Genomic DNA, 5,692 nt, shown 5'->3' with positions numbered 1-5,692 from the left:
AGATGGACTTTCTCCACCTCGGGCGGTCTGCCAGGTGTCAGTGCTGGTGTCGCTCTTTACCAGAGAGGCTTTGAGGCTTTGAGGCTTTGGGGATGTCCTTGTAACGTTCCGCCGTCCTCGTTTACCCAGAAGGAGCTCCACATAAGCACGTAAGGATTAGGGGCTGGAGTTGGCCATTCGGCCCCGTTGAGCCTGGTCCACCATTGAAGAAGACGCTGGCAGTTCGTCAACAGCACGTTTAAACATCTGGGGCGGATCCAACAGGCGCCTGGCTGCAATGAGTGATAAAAACCCATGCTGGACAGAAGCCCGGCTAGCTCAGCCTGTAGAGCATGAGACTCTTAATCTCAGGGTCGTGGGTTAGAGCCCCAGGTTGGGCGATTGCATTTATTTTCATTTAATGTTGCTTTCATAGAAAACCTCTGACCGAAACGGCACAAAACAAAAATGTTCCTTCAAAAGTCATTAAACTCCGAAATTTCTGCGCCCCGCGAATCTCCTGATTCAGATGCCTTTAGTTTTGCCGACTCAATCCATGTCCCTTTGCAAAGTTGTGCTCCCACCCAGACTATGAAATGTGCCACTAACTTATCGAATCAAGGAATGGTTACAGCACGGAAGGCAATTCGGCCCATCGAGCACGTGCCGACTCTCAGCGAGTCCCACTCCCCCGCCCTTTCCCCGTAGCCCTGCAATTGTTTTTCCTTCAGACACTTATCCAGCTGCCGTCTGAAAGATAAGATTGAGTCTGCCTCCACCGCCCTTTCAAGCTGTGCATTCCAGATCCTAACCACTCGCTGCTAAATGGCCAGCTCCTGTTCCTATGTGTAAATTCTGGGAAACACGATATCAATTCCTGCCATACTCACAGCCTTCCGAAATATTGCACCGTCATTCTATTCTCGTAAAACCAGCTCCTGAAGTATCGGCCAGCTGTGTAGGTTTAAGCTCTGGTTATACACGTAAGTTTTTTTTGACCACAGTGTTTCAGTAGTGTAGTGGTTATCACGTTTGCTTCACACGCGAAAGGTTGCCGTTTCGAGCCCAGGTGAACACTTTGTTTTGGAGACTATTTTTGCTGTGAAATAAATTGAACAAAAGTCGCCCCAGGTTCCTTGTCGCATGAGCACTGAACATTTTAAACCAGTCTCCTAAATACAGAGTGTGTAAAGTCAGATAGCGGAGAAAACTTCATCAATGATTCAAAAACCTTAAATAATTCAAGTTCAGTTACTGAATTTTCCCCTGTCCCTCAGTAACAATTCTACAAAACAACGATGTCGGTTAATGAATGCGGAATAAAACAAATAATCTTCACCCTTCCCCATCCCCCGACACACAGTTTAATTTTTGCATGTCATTATTTTAAAATTTTGAATGAAAGAGTTACTTTCTGAATCCGGGCTCCGTCTGTGAGCACCGCAACACGAAACGAGCAGGAAACACATTAAAGTATTTGCCACAATTGCTGACATTTCTTCGCTTTTCTCGTGTGTTTTTTCAGCTCTTCGTCCTTTTCTGCTCCTGACTGCAGATATTGCTGTGATTAAACCTGAACACAATGCAATGTCTGTCTCACTGTCTCCCCGGTGTCAGGCAGAGATACACCTGCTGCCCTCATTTGTTTCATGTGACAGGACACAAAAGTTCAAAATCAACCTGCAGTTGGCCTCACACAGCAGTGAATAATCAGGATGGCCGAGCGGTCTAAGGTTATGTGTTCAGGTCAATGCCTTCTCTGGAGATGTGGGTTCATGTCCCACTTCTGATACTATTTTTGAACCAAAAACGAATGTGCGATAAAATGGAACAAGTGCAGTCTGGGGTGCATTGTCACATGATGCAAGCTACCTCGGACCCAGACCAAAGCTCCCCGGACACCGAGCACAGGCTCAGGAAAACCCTGTGGGAGAGCATAGTCCGGTCACTGGGCCTTCCAGCAACACTGAATAAGTGCCCGGTCTGAAACTTTCCAGTGCAATAACTTGTAACTGGAACATCTCACAGTCAGTATTGCCGAGCAGTCTGAGGTGCTGCGTTCAGCTCGCAGTCTTGTATGGAGGCGTGGGTTCAAATCTCACTCCTGACATTCAGTGTCTTTAATTATAAATTCATTTGTTTGAACACCACTCTGAAGTGCTTTGGGACATCCATCGAACTGAATAAAATGACCCCACTTCAAATACAAACGGTGATATAAAAGTTACTTCTCAAACCGGGAATCGATCCCGGGTGGCTGTAACGAAAGGAATAGTTTTGTGAAGCATTGAAATGTGCCCTCTACATATCTCGCACTGCTCATTTAAAAACACGGTTATAATTTATTTCAGTGCAAAAGAAGGCAGGCTCGAAGGGGCAAATGGCCGACTCCTGCTCCTGGTTCTGTGTTCTTATACAGAGCACGGAATAAATGATTAAATGATCAACTCTCCCTCAGTTCGCATTTCTTTCATTGGGCAAAAGAAGATTATGGGTTCATTAATGATGTTTTCCTGTGAAAGCACCATAAAAGTTTAAGGAAAATAATTCACCAACATGGGGCTCGAACCCACGACCCGGAGATTAATAGTCTTATACTCTACCGAATGAATTAGCCGGGCCTGCTTAAGTTGCATCTTCCAGTCGCTGATTGCTGCCAGGCACCTGTTGGCATCGTCCCATGGGTTTATCTCGAGCTTCAAACGACGAAACAAGTTCTCCTGAATTTCAAGATGTGTGCGGAGATCAATCTTCAAAAGCCGTGTCATTAACCACAGCTGGGCCGTCAATCGTCTGATCGCAAAGTGCTTTCAGTCCTTGTCAATATCTCTTGTCTATTTGCCGGTGTTTCCCGATTCTGTCAGTCTCTCTGGCTCTCTTTAATCTATGTGTGGTCACCTGCAGGTTGATTCTCGATGAATGCCTGTGTTTGTGTCTTCAACAACAACAGAAAATGTTTCTTATATATTTCTTCCGTTCTCTCCAATGCCTTGATATCCTTCCTAAATTGTGGTGCTCAGAACTGTAAACATGTCTCCAACTGAGGCCTAAACTGGATTGAAAAGGTATGGTAAAACTTCCTCGCTGGTGTCCTCTATTTCACTACATATAAAGCCAAGGGCCCAGTATTCTTTTTAAACAACTGAGCAACTTATCTACCCAGCTTCAAAGATTTCTCTGTGTAAATCACTCAATCCTTCTGCTTCCCTTTTAACACAAGACCATTTAGTTTATGTTTTCTCATATCACCTCCCTTTCTTTCCCAGACCTTACACAAAAGTACAGGAGGAGGCCCATTCAGCCCCTTGAGCCTGTAACACAGGAACAGGAGGAGGCCCATTCAGCCCCTTGAGCCTGTTACACAGGACAGGAGTCGGTCTATTCAGCCCCTCGAGCCTGTTGCACAGGAACAGGAGGAGGCCCATTCAGCCGCTCGAGCCTGTTACACAGGAACAGGAGGAGGCCATTCAGCCTCTGGAGCCCGATACACAGGAACAGGAGGAGGCCCATTCAGCCCCTCGAGACTGTTACACAGGAACGGGAGGAGGCCCATTCAGCCACTTTAGCCTGTTACACAGGAACAGGAGGAGGCCAATTCAGCCCCTCGAGCCTGTTACACAGGAACAGGAGGAGGCCCATTCAGCCCCTCGAGCCTGTTACACAGGAAGAGGAGGAGGCCATTCAGACCATGGAGCCTGTTACACAGGAACCGGAGGAGGCCATTCAGCCCCTCGAGCCCGATACACAGGAACAGTAGGAGGCCCATTCAGCCCCTCGAGCCTGTGACACAGGAAGAGGAGGAGGCCATTCAGCCTCTGGAGCCCGATACACAGGAACAGGAGGAGGCCCATTCAGCCCCTCGAGACTGTTACACAGGAACAGGAGAAGGCCCATTCAGCCCCTCGAGCCTGTTACACAGGAAGAGTAGGAGGCCATTCAGGCGCTGGAGCCAGTTACACAGGAACAGGAGGAGGCCATTCAGCCCCTCGAGCCTGTGACACAGGAACAGGAGGAGTCCATTCAGCTGCTCGAGCCTGTTACACAGGAAGAGGAGGAGGCCATTCTGCCCCTCGAGCCGGTTCCGCCATTCAATGTGATCATGGCAGATCTGTGACCAAACTCCATATACCCACCTTTGGCCCATATTCCTTAATACATTTGGTCAAAATGCGATGTTAAATGAACAACTGACCCCGCACCAACTGCCCTTTGCAGAAGGGAGTTCCAAAACTTTCACACCCTGTGTGTGTAGGAATGTTTCGGAATTTCACTCTTGAAACGTCTGGCTCTAATGTTTAGACTATGGCCCCAAATCTGGGACTCCCCAACCAGCGGGAATCATTTCTCTCCATCTTCTCTATCTGTTCACTTACTATCTTGAAAATTTTGATCAAATCACTGCTCGACCCTCTAATTTCCAGTGGGTGTAATCTCACATCTTAACTTAAAACTTGGAATCCAGGTATCATTCTGGGAAACCGACACAGTGCTCCCTCCATAGCCAATATAGCCTTCCTAAGGCAAGGTCACTGAAAACTGAATCAAGGGACGGGTCTGAAAGATTTAATCTGATGGTTTTCAGCAGGCATTTGGTAAGGTCCCACACATCATCATCATCATCATCATAGGCGGGTCCTCGAACGAGGAAGGCTTACTTCCACGTGGGTTCACAGGTGTTTCAATGAAGTACCCGATGTTCCAGTCCTGAACTCCAATCAAACGGTGGAAGATGCCTGTGGGTGGATTGTTTTAACGTGGTGTGACCATTGTACACCAGCCACCACACGGGCTTGACAGAGCGAGGTCTTGGTGCAGTGGCAAGGGTTAACCAGGACGGCTGAAGACCTGCTCTGCCGCATGTCATCAAAGTACGGGTCGCCGTTTGGTGCATGGGCAGGACCATCGGCGGGACCGAGGTACAGCGGAGGAGCAGGAAGGTCAATGTGGAGGAGCGGTGAGAGATCGTGGTGGAGGAATGGTGAGAGATAGTGGTGGTGGAAAAGTGAGAGTTCGTGGTGGAGGAACGGTGAGAGATCGTGGTGGAAGACCGGTGGGAGATCGTGGTGGAGGAACAGTGAGAGGTCGTGGTGGAGGAGCGGTGATAGGTCGTGGTGGAGGAGCGGTGAGAGCTCGTGGTGGAGGAGCGGTGAGAGATCGTGGTGGTCGAACGGTGAGAGGTCGTGGTGGAGGAGCGGTGAGAGGTCGTGGTGGAGGAGTGACGAGAGATCGTGGTGGTGGAACGGTGAGAGGTCGTGGTGGATGAGCGGTGAGAGATCGTGCTGGAGGAAGGTGAGAGATCGTGGCGGAGGTGCGGCGAAGGTTAAACACAAGTGATGTCGGCAGAAATCAAAGTTGAGGCAACGTATTTGTTGTGTATCTGTAAAGCATGCACTCCCATGTTCCGCCACCAGGGAGCTCATCCCATGAAGTCCCAAGGGATCCCAGCACCCCTTGGGAGCACTGAATTTAAGCAGGCCCCTCAGGCCAGTTTCTCACTCTGGAGTGTATTATGAAAGACTGAGGTCACTGTTACTTTAACGACCCTTTATGCAGCATCATCTGTGTTAGGAACACAATAACTGGCGACGAGTATACGAATCCAACACAAACTTGCAGCAAACTGTAGGCATCATGGACAAGTTCTCGGAGGGTGAGGACTGGCAAGCCTATGTCGAACAGCGAGACCAGTACTTTGCAGCCAATGAGCTGGACG

The 5,692-nt window shown here is 48.8% G+C and overlaps 1 non-coding gene across 1 annotated transcript; it reads left to right on the top strand.

Moving 5' to 3' along the window:
* Positions 1-307: 307 nt before the first annotated feature.
* On the top strand, positions 308-380 carry trnak-cuu (transfer RNA lysine (anticodon CUU)). The gene has a single exon. It is a non-coding gene; the product is annotated as a tRNA-Lys (tRNA).
* The last annotated feature ends 5,312 nt before the right edge of the window (positions 381-5,692 follow it).

This window comes from Pristiophorus japonicus, chromosome 33 (assembly GCF_044704955.1).
Source record: "Pristiophorus japonicus isolate sPriJap1 chromosome 33, sPriJap1.hap1, whole genome shotgun sequence".
Taxonomy (NCBI): Eukaryota; Metazoa; Chordata; class Chondrichthyes; family Pristiophoridae; genus Pristiophorus; species Pristiophorus japonicus.
Note: the sequence above shows the minus strand (reverse complement) of the source record. Positions and strands in the feature narration are given on the sequence as shown.